The 14799-nt window shown below is 48.6% G+C and overlaps 1 long non-coding RNA gene across 1 annotated transcript; it reads right to left on the reverse strand.

Moving 5' to 3' along the window:
• Positions 1 to 4322: 4322 nt before the first annotated feature.
• LOC113936630 lies at positions 4323 to 7777 on the reverse strand. Its single transcript, XR_003524311.2, has 3 exons — positions 7656 to 7777; positions 6167 to 6331; positions 4323 to 5096 (listed from the first exon to the last, which is right to left on the reverse strand). It is a non-coding gene; the product is annotated as an uncharacterized LOC113936630 (long non-coding RNA).
• Positions 7778 to 14799: the final 7022 nt, after the last annotated feature.

Here is a 14799-nt window from a genome sequence, read left to right on the forward strand (position 1 = left end):
AATGAGCGGAGGGAGAGGGACAAGCAGACTCCACCTTGAGCATGGAGCTTGATGCAGGGCTCCATCCCATGACTCTGAAATCACGACCTGAACCGAAACCAAGAGTCAGACACTTTAACCGACTGAGCCACAAATGGCCCCTGAACATTTTCCCAGGGACTGCCGCCACACCTCCCCATAAGGCTGTAGCAATTCGCATCTCACCAACCTTTTATGAGAGCACTCACTCCTTTACCGATACGAGATATCGTCCATCACTTAAATATTTAACAACCTGAAAGGCAAAGAAAACCCAACAACAGCAACAACAACAAAGCCAACAAAAAACCCAACAAAAGGGTTTGATCCTGATCGATCGTCGTTCAGTTAGTTTGAATGTGAATTGTCCTAATTTCCAGTGCAGTCTTATCAATTTTAAAGTGGCTGTGTTTATGAGACACTATTTCACATTTCAGGCGTAATTTGCTTTGGGAAATTGCCCAGTTTTCTTTAAAAGTTTGTGGATAAATTGAGGGTTAAATTGCCTCCAAATGAAGTTGAAGGTTTATAGCAATGTGTATGGCTCTGAAGGGTATCAAAGAACAGCTCGGAGCAATTTCAAAGTACTTATAAGGCTAGAGCAGATATGAACAGGGAATCCATGATTTGTCTAGGGCTTAATCATTACAGAATTCCTTTTGGGGTAATAACACAAATTGGCAGGCCACCTTTCCTTCTGTGCAGAGTAAATGTGATAATGCTCTATTCCTTGTATTCATCAAGATAGGACGGTGATATCCCTGTTGATAAGTGCAGGCTTTATTATTTCTGAAGTTGTTTATGGAAAGAATGAGTCAGCAGGAAAAGCAGATGTGAAACCACATGAAATCTGAACTGGGCTTTTGACCAGAGCTGCTTTAATAAAAGCCATTATGTTTTACTTTATACCTAGACATTGCTATTTTAAATTTAATCACGCTGAAATCTTAAGTGGCATAATTTTATTAAATTCCAATGGAATTACTTGAATGCAAGTTTTTTTTTTTCTTTAAAAATTACTCCAAATTGGGCTGAACTGATTCTAAGTGCTCAGGACTGGAACACTGGGTGAAGTCATGGGTGGGGATAGAAAATAACCCTGGGAAATGGGGTCATTATGCTTGGGGAATTTCATATTATGTTACTGATAGAGAATGCAGATGTCCCTCTGAATGCAGAATAATGTTTCCTGTGGTGGTTTTGGGGTGTGATCATAGGACAGTGAATTTAAGAAAACAACCATGTAATATTTAATCCATACAAAGAAGTTATCTCTTGCACCAGGCTACCCCACCCACCAAAAATCCTACTGATGTGACTTCTCTAACATACATCCGACTCCCCTCAGTTCTCTAGAAGTCTACTGCTGGTCTAGGGCACTCTCTTGTCTGGACCACTGGGGGAGCCTCCAAGGGGTCTTCTGGCATCCACTCCAGCTCTGGGTGCTGAATGTGGTTTGCTGTCAGTCTGGCAACAATACTGTCCTTGCTAAGAAAATCCAAGAACTCAATAACCCCAGTAACCCCATCTCCAACCCAGGGGTAGATTTTGGTTAATCTAAGCCAATTAGGGTAGCCCCATTTTCCTTGCAGTGAATGGTCTGGAGTAAGTACATCATTCTGTTCTGGTCAATGGGCTAAGAAGAATTCTGCCAGGACCTTCTGGGAAGAGTTTCTTCATTCCTAACAAAGAATTACTGGAGGTGTTGATATTATTTCCTTTGGCTAGTATTGTACCTGGATGTGATGCCTGGAAGGAGGGTCCCCAGCCTGCCACCAGCCCAAGGATGAGGCCAGCATACTGGGGGAGGATGGGGCCAGAGCCTGCCCATGAAATTAGGAAACTGGTCTGGAGCCCAGACATGCCTGGCCGAGTTGGCTCTACCTTCATGCTCCATGAAAAGGGAGATAGGAATCTTCCTTCTCCTTGAAACCAGCTGGAGTCTGGGATTTCTATTACTTGTAGGAGAGCACCCCGTGCCCATGTTTTCCCACATGGGGACAGGTTATAAAAACCACAAATCCTAATATGTTACTTCTCAGTTTAAAATCTCTCAATGGCAATAATGGAAGCAGCAGAAAGAGACATTAAGAAAATAATCCCATTTACAATTGCACCAAAAATAACAAAATACCGAGGAATGAACTAGAACAAATGATCCTAAAATTTGTATGGAACCACAAAAGACCTCAAATAGCCAAAGAAATCTTGAAAAAGACGAACAAAACTGGAGGTATCACAATCCCAGATTTCAAGATATACTACCAAGCTACAGTTATCAAGACAGTCTGGTACTGGTGCAAAAACAGACACATATATCAATGGAACAGAATAGAAAGCCCAGAAACAAACCCATGATTATATGGCCGATTAATCTTTGATGAAGAAGCAAAGAACATGCAATGGGAAAAAGACAGTCTCTTTAACAAATGGTGTTGGGGAAACTGGACAGTAACATGCAGAAGAATGAAACTGGACCACTTACACCATATATAAAAATGAACCCCAAATGGATTAAAGACCTAAATGTGAGTCCTGAAACCATAAAAATCCTAGAAGAGAGCACAAGCAGTAATTTCTCTGACATCAGCGGAAGCAACTTGTTTCTAGATCGGTCCCCTGAGGCAAGGGGAACAAAAGCAAAAATGAACTATTGGCACTTCAGCAAAATAAAAAGCTTCTGCACAGCGAAGGAAACAGTCAACAAAACTAAAAGACAACCTACTAAATGGGAGAAGGTATTTGCCAATGACATATCTGATAAAGGGTTAGTATCCAAAATCTGTAAAGAACTTATACAATTCAACATCAAAAAAAAAAAAAACCCAAATAATCCAATTAAAACATGGGCAGAAGACATGAATAGACATTTCTCCAAAGAAGACATCCAGATGGCCAATGGTCACATGAAAAGATGCTCAACATCACTCATCATCAGGTGCAAATCAAAACCATGATGAGATACCACCTCACACCAGTCAGAATGGCTAAAATTAACAAGTCAGGAAACGACAGATGTTGGCGGGGATGCGGAGAAAGGGGAAGCCTCCTACACTGTCGGTGGGAATGCAAGCTGGTGCAGCCACTCTGGGAAACAGTATGGAGGTTCCTCAAAAATTAAAAATAGAAGTACCACGTGATCTAGTAATTCCACTGCTGGGTGTATATACAAAGAATACAAAAACACTAACTTGGAAGAATACACGCACCTCAATGTTTACTGCAGCATTATCTACGATAGCCAAACTATGGAAGCAGCCCAAGTGCCCATCAATAGATGAATGGATAAAGAAGACGTGGTATATATATGCAATGGAATATTACTCAGCCATACAAAAGAATGAAATCTTGCCATTTGCAACAACATGGCTGGAGCTAGAGTGTATAATGCTAAGTGAAATAAGTCAGTCAGAGACAAACACATATGATTTCACTCACTTATGTGGAACTTAAGAAACAAAACAAATGAGCAAAGGGGACAAAAAGAGAGACAAACCAAGAAACAGACTCTTAACTACAGAGAACAAACAGATGGTTTCCAGAGGGGAGGGAAGTGGGGGGTGGCGCTGAGGAATCAGGTGATGGGGGTGATGGGGATTAAGGGTACACTTCTCATGAGGAGCACCGGGTGATGTATGGAGTTGGTGAATGACTATATTGTACCCTGGAAACTAATACAACACTAAATGTTAACTGTACTGGAATTAAAACAAAACAAAAATCCTACTTAACTGACAACAACAACAACAAAACCTTTCAATGGCTTCCTGAATCTTTTGGAAGAAAGTCCTGATAAGGCCCTTGGCCATCTGTTCCCTGAAAAGCGCTTTAGGTTTTATTTGGGGCACCCTCTCCCTGTCTCTGAGCTCCAGCCACAAAGGTCTTCTCCGAGTGGCTGGAAGCTCCAAGCTCCTTCATGCTCAGAGCCTCTACGCACAATGAGCCCCTGCTGCAACCATCTCTCCAGCCTGGTTTGCCAGCCAACTCTTCCAGCTCCTGTGAGTCTTCCTAGCTGCCTCCACCCAGACATGTGAGGCCCCCTCGGACGGGTTCTCACAGCACCCTTTACTTTCTTGTAACCCATCAGTGTCTCAGACTTCCCTTGTTTGGATGACCTTGACAGCTTTGAGGAGTACCAGTTGGTTATTTATTTATTTTTTAAGATTTTATTTATTTGACAGAGAGAGACACACACAGAGAGGGAACACAAGCAGGGGGAGTGGGAGAGGGAGAAGCAGGCTTCCCGCTGAGCAGGGAGCATGATGCAGGGCTCGATCCCAGGACCCCGGGATCATGACCTGAGCTGAAGGCAGATGCTTAACGACTGAGCCACCCAGGGCCCCGAGGTTGGTTATCTTGAAGAGTGTTCCTCTCTTAGAGTCTGTTTGATGTTTAGTCTCATGATAAGAGTTTGGTTAGGAGTTTTTGGGACAAAGATTTTCATAGGTAAAGCGTCCTTCTCATCCATAACAAGGGTGCATGCTATCAATATGACTTCTTTGTTGATGTTGACCTTGACTGTTCGCCTGAAGTGTGTGTCAGGTTTTCCCACTGAAAAGTTACTTTTTCCCCCTTCCACCCTGTACTCTTTGGAAGGACATTAGTCTGCGCAATCCACACAGCCAAAGAGTGGGGGGTTTTGCACCCCCGGAGCACAGTTTTAAGGAAGGCCTGACAGAGCCATCAGGGAGTCCATGAGTCAAGGGTCACCTGTCAGAGGAGTCCCACGTTCTCCAGGAATGGGCCGGGCTCACTGTTTCTGCCATGCTCTGTCACTGGCTGGGAACAGCCCACGGCAAGCTTGGCCTCAGTGCAGAAGTGGCAATGGATTTCAGGAGCTGGGGCTGTGGGGTGGTTGCCCACCCTGCAGGTGGAGATCTGCAGGACAGCTCCTCAATGCCACCAAGGCCAAAGGGAGAAGCCACGTGTCCATGTTCCCCCAACGGTCCAGCCGAGGTCCTAGCCAACCACCAGGTGATGCCTCCAGCCTCCGTGCCTTCACTCCAGAAGCCCGGGTCATCAAGACACATTCTTTCCACCGTGCTCTGTCCAAATTCCCCACACCGAATCTGGGAGCACTAAAAAAATGGTCCTGTTAAGCCACGAGGTTTTTCGGTGATACGTCACACAGCTCTATAAACTGGACTGCTGCCTGCCCTCGCTGTTGGGAGGCCCACCTGTCCCTTTATAATAAACTCCCCTCTCTTGCTTATGTGGTCCTAGTACCTTCTGTGATAGCCACCCTGAAGTGTCTCACTGAAGACTCCACCTGGCCTGTGGGTTAAGAAGGTGCTGGAGGCTCTTGGGCGAGGCTCTGGAAAGAACAAGCTGCCTTTGACAGCATCAAAATTTAGAGAACCCCGGGGAGCTTTCCCAAGCCCGGGCTCAGCCCTCCTGGACCCAGGCCACAGGCGTTGCCCCTTGGGTAAAGGCAATTTGTAATTCATCCCCAACGCTGAAAATGCATCCATTTGAAGGGACTGGACTACTGCGGTAGAAAGCAGGGGCAGAGCGGCTCAGCGCCCAGGGGAGGGCTGTGACCCACCGGGGCCATGAGAAGTGGCTTCCCCCCTGGGCAGGAACGCTCAGCATCTTCTGAGCAACACAAATTGAAATGGTGAGACCAATCCTTTGACACAAAGAAGCTCTGGTAAGGACTCAGAGCTATTTTCTGCTTGTATCAAGAAACTGAAGCACGATTTTACGCAAACAAGATCTGCTGGTCTCTAATGCATTCTGGACTGTTTGTTCACCACCTTTCAGAAAATTAGAATTTCTGTTTAAACAAAAGATTTTCTTCTCATAATCTATTTATGGCTGACATTGCAAAAGTCATCTCATAACGCAAATCAGAGAGCGAGAAGTAGAGAGTGAGGGGAAAGGGCAGGAGGGGTGCCGAGGGTCACCGAGGTGGGAAGGAGCAATTATTGGCTTTTTAGGCATCTACCTCATTCTAGCACGTCCCCAGGGGAGGAAGGAGGCAGGGCAGGAGGGAGGAGGAAGGGAGAAGGGAGCGAGGAGGGGCTGCTGTGGGGACTTATTCGTTATCCATCCCTGCTCTCCTTCCTTACACCATGTGGATTTCATTCCAGCATCTATCCTGTCTCCAAAGCAGTCACCCCCCCGCCCCAGGAGAAGCTGCTCCTACCTCTGGCTCCAGGATGTGTCTGCGTCATCCAAGGGCATCAAAAGACAGTAGACTGTGGAGGTAAACTGTGGAGCCAGACGGCTTGGGCCAGAATCCCAGCTTTTCCACTTACAAGCTGTGCAACCTTGACCAAGTGACTCAACCTCTCTGGGCCAGTTTCCTCATCTGTAAAATGTGGATAGGAATTACACCCCTCTTATAGTGCTGTAAGAGGACTGAGTATTTTAAAGTGCTTACGAGGCTGGCTGGCACAGAACATTTTGTTAAATGAATAAACGCAATTTCATTCTCTTTACCAGTATTTTGCTGAGGAATGAGGAGTGGATATGTGACTGTCTCCGGGCAAACATGCATGAGCAGGAACTGCCCCTCCTCCCCTGCCCCAGATTTCTTGTTATGTGAGAAACACACAGCACGTCTGCTAGAGCATCGAGGGGGTCGCTGCTCCTCACCACGGAAGCCTTCTGGACTTACTTCACCCGAAGTGACTCAGGTTAACCGTTGGCTAGGGGTTCACAGCGGTGATCCTGCATACTTGGGAACTCTTGTGACACCAGAAAACAAAACCTGCCACTTCCTTCCAAATGCAGTGACATTCCATGAATGCTAACTGTAACTTAATAAAGGTGGCATAATGATATACTTTGTAGATCTTTATATAAACACGGGCTGGGCTTTGCAATTTCCTGTCTGTATTCTGGGGTCAATACCATTTTCTTCCAGGTCTCCAACAGGCGTATATGTTCTGACAGGCTTGTAGGCCCTATGCCCTGGACCACTGATGCCTCCTGAATAAATATGGCTCAGTGCTCAGTACCCAACAGACTTCCCACGACGCAGCAATGTGGCTGCTGAGCTCCCCTCAGAGCCTTTGTCGTCCCTATCAATGGCTCTCTTGCAGAAACACAGCCCATCTTCCCAGCCTGGAATCAGCAGGTGACAAGGCGCTCTGCTCGGCCAGTCTTGGCTACATGGCCACCTTTGGACCCAGGCTGTTCAGGCGGGAGGGAAAGGTCACTGTTTCATGTGACCTACGTAGGTCAGGAGAAGACTTTGCCAGAGTCACAGGGGACACCAGCAGCCAAGGGGATTTTTCGGCAGTGATTACATTAGTCAGGCTCTCACGCGATAATTCTAATTTACTGACCGCCTGACATAAACGAAATAGATGCACATATCTGCCCCCACGCGCACACCTGCCCGCACTACACACACCTACCCGCACGCGCACACCTGCCCGCACGCGCACACCTGCCCGCACGCGCACACCTGCCCGCACTGCACACACCTGCCCGCACGCGCACACCTGCCCGCACTGCACACACCTGCCCGCACGCGCACACCTGCCCCCACGCGCACACCTGCCCGCACTGCACACACCTACCCGCACGCGCACACCTGCCCCCACGGCACACCTGCCCGCACTGCACACACCTGCCCGCACGCGCACACCTGCCCGCACGCGCACACCTGCCCGCACTGCACACACCTGCTCGCAGCGTCCAGGGCGTGGGTCAGAAGCTCAGCTCGGATGCCGCACGCCTTTCGCGGAGCAGACGCGGGCAGCACGCCCCGGGTTCCTCCCGCCCAGAAGCGGAGCGTGTTCAGGCCTTTCCACGTACCACGTTCACCCCCTTCCCATTGGCCAGAGCAAGTCACATGGCCCAGGCCACGAGGAGCGCGTGGGAAGGACGCACCCACCCCGAGTCCCCGGTTGGCTGTGGGGCTGACCCTGACCACGCCCTATGGGAGTGAAGACCAGCCTGCCACAATGTGTACTGCTGTGCCTGGTGTCTGTGAACTTGGCCTGTCTTTCCGGTGTGCCGCTGCCCTCCTCTTGGCCAGGCTGCGGCGGAGCAGGGGGGAACTGACCGCAGGCGCCTTTAAAATACGGATTTCCCGGTCATTTCAGGGACCTGGCACTAACACTTTGTTAGCTTCCCTCTCCCTGCAAATCACTGCGGCTTAGTTACCGTGGGAAAGCAGCAGGAAAAGTGGGGGGATACGGGTCATCGTGCAAGTTGGGGAATTAAGAACAAAGAAAAATGGATTCTAGAAGTAATACATGAACATGCCCATTAAACAAGTCCAACAATAGAGACGTGTGCAAATCAAAGATACGGATGCGCCCCTCACCCTTCTCTCCCTGACTCCCTGTGGGGGGAAACTGTGATCCCCTGCCTTCGCCTCCTTGCTGTCCCGAGTGTGCCTTCCTCCAGAATCCAGCGTCCAAGCAGTCTAGAAGCTTCGGTCCTGTGGTTTGTTAGAAGAATTCCTTCCCTTCCCCCAGGCTGCCAGTTGCCTCCCTGGAGCTTCTGGAATTACACAGAGTTGGAGGTTTCTAAGGATGTGCCAGGATCTCTTTTTTTAGTAGACGTGCTGCGGAAGTGAGCACTGTGCCAGGATCTCTTATACGAAGGTGCAAGCTGGCCTGCTGTGTCTCGGGACAACAGTTACACCACGCTGGGGGCTCTCCCTTCCATAGAAGGCCGAGCTCCCCTTCCCTCTTGTTGATGTTGACCGGCCAGGAGTCGGTGTGTGTTTCCCACCCCATAGTAGCCCAGCGCAGAGCATCCTCTTTCGTATGCTTATGTCCCCAGTAGGTAACACTGGTTGTGGAGGGGCAGTTGGGGGTGGGGATGGCCCAGGTCCTTAACCGAGTACTATTAGGTCTCTGCCTCAATGGGGTCAGATCATTAAAACAGTCACCATGTGAGATGTTCTGGATGTGTCCACCCTCTGCCCTGTTACAGAGAACCGTGGCAGGGTCCACGCAGTGGCCTGAGCTATAAAGCTGGGGAAACAGCCGATTGGAGAAGAGGAGAGAAACTTACCCCATGGCCCCGAGGGGCAGACACACCTGGATAGAAATCTCAGCTCTGCCACCTGCTACTTGTGTGACTGCACACTGTGTGTCCTTCAAGCCGTTGGGACTGGGGCAGCGAAGTGCCACAAACTGGGGGCCTTGCAACAAACAGACACGTGTCCTGTCATATTCTGGAGGCAGAGGTCTGAAATCAGGCTGTCGGCAGGCCCAAGCTTCCTCTGGAGCCTCCAAGGGAGAATCCTTCCTTGCTTCTTCCAGCTTCTGGTGGCTTTGGGCAATCATTGGTGTCCTTAGGCTTGTGGCAGAACCCCTCAGATCTCTGCCTCCACTGTCACATGGCCGTCCCCGGGGTGCTCTGTGTCTGTTCGTTTCCCTCCCGTTACGACCCCAGGCATTGGATGAGCTCCCCGCCCCCCCCAACGCCAGTCTGACCTCACCTTAACTTGGTCACATCTGCAGACTATTTCCTAATAAGGCCACACTAGCAGGAGCTTGGGGAACACCGTTCTACCCACTCTAGTGGCCCTCCTGTATCCCCCACCTTGTCACCTGAGCAGACACGAGGCTGCCATCTGATGGCACCTCTCTGCCTGAGAGCTTCTCCGTGCCATTGGAACCATGTTGCCACCAGAGCCACCGCCTCAGACCCACCCTCTCTGCCTTCAAACAATGGCTGACAGCAGTCTTTATATAAATACCCCAGCCCCTTAGCCCCTGGGGGTGAGTCTGGGGTGTGCCCAGGCCCCAGGTGCTCACGGTGGGGTGGTAGCTGTTTTGACAAGCTGCCCTTATCGGTCCCACCCTCCAGTTCCCCAATAAGTGTTTCTTGCACCTCTCACAGACTTACACTTGCTTCTGGAAGAACCCCCAGATGAGGCAATAACAGGCACTCAGTTGCCTTTCCCCCGGGGCAGGCAGGCAGGTGGTGGCATGGGTGGGTGGGGTCAACAAAGCAAGCAGCTTCCGGAGGGAGCAAAGCGGCCTCTGTTACCACCTGTGGCTGCAGAAACGAGAAGGTGGGAAGATCTGAGAACAGGAGAGTCACGTTGGACTAACTGGCTGTGTGCTTTGGGGCGGGCCACTTACCCTTTCTGTGCCTCCACCCCCACCTTTAGAATGGTGATGGGGGGACCTGATGACCCGTAGAATCTTTTCTGCCTTTGGGACTCTGGAAGTCTATAAACCTCTTCTCCCCGCCCTGACTTTCAACAATTTCTTTGTCTGGTTCATCTATTCTAACATTTTTTATTTATTAATGTTTTTTTGAGGCAGAGAAGAAGTGGAAATGGGGGTTTGTCTCTGAGGGGCAGGCTCATGTTTTTTGTATGGGTTCAGGAAAACACGACATGGGGACACAGTGGAAAGTTTTACTGAGAAAGAAACAAAATGTTTTTCTTTATCCTATTTGGAACAGGCATTTGCTCATATTTGGCAACAAGATAAAGTGGCAGGTGGGTTGACTTAGGATCAGATGATCCCGGTTGAATGTCAGCTCTGCCTCTTTCTAACTCTGTGATGGTGGGCAAGTTCATTCATTCATTCATTCATTCAATAAATACATATCTGTGGTTGTTGCCAGGCCATGTCCAGGATTTTGGAGAGTCAGTGGAGAGCAACATGATGGGTTCCTGCCCTCTTGGTGCTTCCAGACTAGTCAGGGAGAAAGACATTAATCCGATAACAACCTGCATATACATTTACACCACAAGAGCAGCTCTGAAAGGTAGGAAAGCAATACACAAGGATACTGGCAAGATCCGCAAGATTCGAAAAGGTCTTCCTGATGATGTGATGTTGAGCTGAGATGTAAGTATGCATAGGTGTCTGCTGAGTACAGAGTGGAGGGGAAGAATAGCATTTCCAGCAAAAGAAACAGCACATGCAAAGGCCCTTGGGTGGAGGGAGCCAGCTTGTCCTAGAAACAACCCTGGGAGTAGTATTTACTCATCTGTTTAGAAACAGAAGAGTCCATCAAAATGCCTAGCTCTCTAGGTCACTGTGAATATCAAATGAAATACTGTACAGAAGAGTTCCTATCAAGGACTTCCTCTTTTCAATCTTGAAAAAGCCAGCAGGGCTCTGAGGTCCCGGAAAGCGAATACTTTCTGCTACCTCTGTTGCAGGTGGATCAACGTGCCTTTTGCTGTAATCTGTTGATTATTCTAGTCTCACCCTGAAGGGCAATGGTTGGTCTTGCTACTTGGGTGTTTGCTTTAGTTTTGAGAACTGGGAATAAACTGTTCAGGCTCCCTGCCATACCTTCTTGTCAAGCAGGGTCCCTTGAGTTTGGGGACTTCCCCTGTCCTGGGGTCTTAGTTGCATAGAGCTGCCCTCTGCTGGCCATAGCCAGAGATCTGGGGTGGCTCTGAGACATAGGCAGGATTCCATGCAACAGAGTATAACTCTGTTTCAATTTGCAGGTTGGGGGAAGGGGGCCTCCACTCACACCTATGGTCAGAATCTCTCCTTCCCTCCTCTCTCCTTCCCCTCACCCACTAAATGGGCACCTAAGCGCCCCCCCGCCCCCAGCTCCGCACATCCTCGATCTTACTGTGGTCTGTACGATGCCTCCCGGCAGATGTTGGTATCCTGTTTCTAGAAACCAGGCAGGAGCTTAGGCAGTTGAATGACTTTCTCAAGTTCCTGGGCAGGGAAACTAGGTCAGCCTCCTGGGGGTGTGACCTGTGCACAGGGTTTGCCTTCAGAACCACCCTCCCCCCTTTTGGTTTCATACTTTGTTGTCACCATCTTGAAATTCTTAATAGCTTTTGAACAAAGGAGCTCGCATTTCATTTTGCACGAGGCCCCACAAATGATGCGGATGGTCTGGCTGTTAGAATAAGAGCTTCAAATCAGAGCTGCTCACTCCAAACCCAGAGCCCTAGCGCCTCCCCCAGGGCTGTTCTTAAAACACACATCTGGCATTTCCCAGTTTGGTCCCCACCAAGGCTCTCCATTACCTATGGGGTGAAGCATCTTATTTGCTAATGCAGGCATTCTAGGTTTAAACTGAAGTGTAGCTGATATACAATATTCTCTCTTAGCCTCAGGCGGATGCACAGTGACTCAACAGTTATGCATCACAAAGTGATCACCATGATGAATCTAGCCACCATCTGTAACCACACAAAGTAGCTACATATTAACTATATTCCCTGTGCTGCATATTGGATCCCTGGGACTTATTTTATAACTGGATGTTTGTATCTTGTGACCCCCTTTGCTTCCCTCCTCTCTGGCAACCAGCAGATTGTTCTCTGTATCTAAGAGTTGTGTCTGTTCTGTTCTTTTAGAGTCCACATACAAGTGAAATCATGCAGTTATTTGTCTTTCTTGTCAGACTTACTTCACTTAGCATTATAGCCTCTAGGTCCATCCATGTTTCCGCAAATGGCAAGATTCCATTCTTTTTTATGGCTAGCTAATACTCCAGTGTGTGTGTGTGTGTGTGTGTGTGTGTGTGTGTGTGTGTGTGTACACACACACAGAGAGAAGATGTGGTTTTTTTTTTTTTTAAAGATTTTATGTATTTGAAAGAGGGAGAGCATGAGAGCAGGGTGAGGGGCAGAGGGAGAAGCAGACTCCCTGTTGAGCAGGGAGTTCAATGTGGGGCTCGATCCTGGGACCCTGGGATCATGACCTGAGCCAAAGGCAGAAGCTTAACCAACTGAGCCACCCAGGCTCCCGTCCGTCCGTCCATCTGTCTGTCTATCTATCATCTATCTTTTCTTTATTCATTCATCCACTAATGGATGGTAAACACCTGGAGGAGGGAAGGTTGGGGAAGAACACTGAGGCTTTGGCAATAAGCCCAGAACAATAAAGGCAGCATCTCTGTGGGTGGGGCCCCAGTACTGTTGTGTGTAAAAGTTTTCCAAGTGGTTCTAATGAGTGGCCAGGCTGGACCCCCATTGGTGGAGGGCCTGGCATAGTTCCTGGCACTCAGTGGGTGTTTAATAAATGCCTTCTAACTTTTTAGAGCCATGAGTTGACTAGAGGGCTCAGGCTAAAATGAGTCTTGAACAAGAACAGACTCATCTGGGGTTTCAGGTGGGTCAGAAGAGGAGCTCAGAGTTTATCAGGCAAAGGGGGGGGTAGTTTACCAACGACCTGGGGTTGGCTGGAGAGGGGCTACTTCAGTGGGGGAGGAGAGGGAGAGAGTGGGAAAGACTTGCAAATGAGGCGCATCTTCCCACATTGAATATTTGGTTCACTCTTTGCGTAGAAATAGCACCCTGTTCTGTCTTGGCAACTTCTCTCCCTCATTCATCATTCCAGCATTTTGATGAGCGGGTTAATTCCAACTCTGGTCTTAGCAGAAGGCATATGACCCAGGCTTGGCCAGTTGGATCATTCTGTCTTTCTCAGCCACTGTCAGTGGCTGAGGGATGGGCATGTACCCCAAACCAGACTACTGAGATGTGACCCCAGGATGTTTGTGGGAACCCTGACCCAGAGCAGCTCTTTCTTGAGGGGGTTCGATGCAATCTGGAACTGCTGGTGGTCATTTAACCATGGTGGCAAGGGCCAACACAGAGGATGGCAGAACTGACTGCTGGCTATGGACTCCTGATGAGTGTATTTGAGCACTTGGATTCAGCCATCCCTGAATCTATACCCAAACTCCTTCTTACAGGACTCAACAAATGCCCTTACTTGCATCAGTGAGTTGAAGTAGATTATGGGTCACTTGCAGCTAAAAGCATGCTGACAATAGGAATGTAAATATCCCGGACATGCTTCCTAATTCACGACTCACCCTACAGAGATTCGTGCAAAGCTGAACATCCAGTCCAGAGTGAGGGGACATATATGCTCAAGGGGCATACGGTTTCCAAGTCTCAGGTAGCCAGCATCCTGAGGATCTTTCTCCCCCATTAGAGCAACTGTAGATCTTTGAGACAGAGTAGTCGGGGCCCATTTATTCTCTGACCACAGATTTCCAGTAACACACATATAGCTGAGCATCAAATGTTTGCTGAGCATCTGCTTTCTGCCAGGCACTGTGTGGGGCACAGAGATTGCAAAGATGATTATGTTTCCAGGTCAACCCAGAAATCCAACGCAGCCATTTTTAGAACTGTAGACTGCAGGGTATGGGAACATTCTTCATATTTATTATTATTTTTTATTTGAATAGTCTCAAGAAAATTTAAACCTACTGCACACTTTAAAAAACAGGTAGTAGGCAGTCACATTTTACTATACTAGTCATGAAGTGAAGCTGATGCAAAGAACACACGTGTGCAAATCTCTCTATTGATTTGGGGAGCTGACGTTATTGGGAGAGACAGGTGGTTAATTCCACGGGGACTCTGATGACAATGCTGGCCTCTTTAAGGCTCTAGATGGTAATAACACAGGTTCTTTTGAGGACAGGTTCAAGATATTGGCACATCTCAGTGGGTTCCTAGAACCTTCCTCTCCTGCAGCCTCTTGCTGATCTGTGCCACACCACATTCTCAGAGTTCTGCCAAAGGATGGGCTTTGTCCAGACCGAAAGAGAGCAAAAGCCAGGGTAAATCCACCAACTCCCTGTTTAAAGCAATACTTAGTATCAGAAATTCAACTTGAAGCCTGAAATGCAGGCCAGGAAAGTGGTCAGGAGGGCAGCGAGCAAAGCATTGTGGAAGGTGAACAGAACCGAGAGCAGAGTGTGAGTGAGTGAGTGAGTGAGTGAGTGAGTGTGTGTGTGTGTGTGTGTGTGCGTGTGCGCGCGCACAGTGCTGGCCTTTCTTTGCTCTGCAAAAGGCTCTGTTCCGGAGACACCGTCTATACAGCCACTTTGGGGAAATTCACATTGGAT

The sequence above is a fragment of the Zalophus californianus genome, chromosome 17, assembly GCF_009762305.2.
Source record: "Zalophus californianus isolate mZalCal1 chromosome 17, mZalCal1.pri.v2, whole genome shotgun sequence".
Lineage (NCBI taxonomy): Eukaryota > Metazoa > Chordata > Mammalia > Carnivora > Otariidae > Zalophus > Zalophus californianus.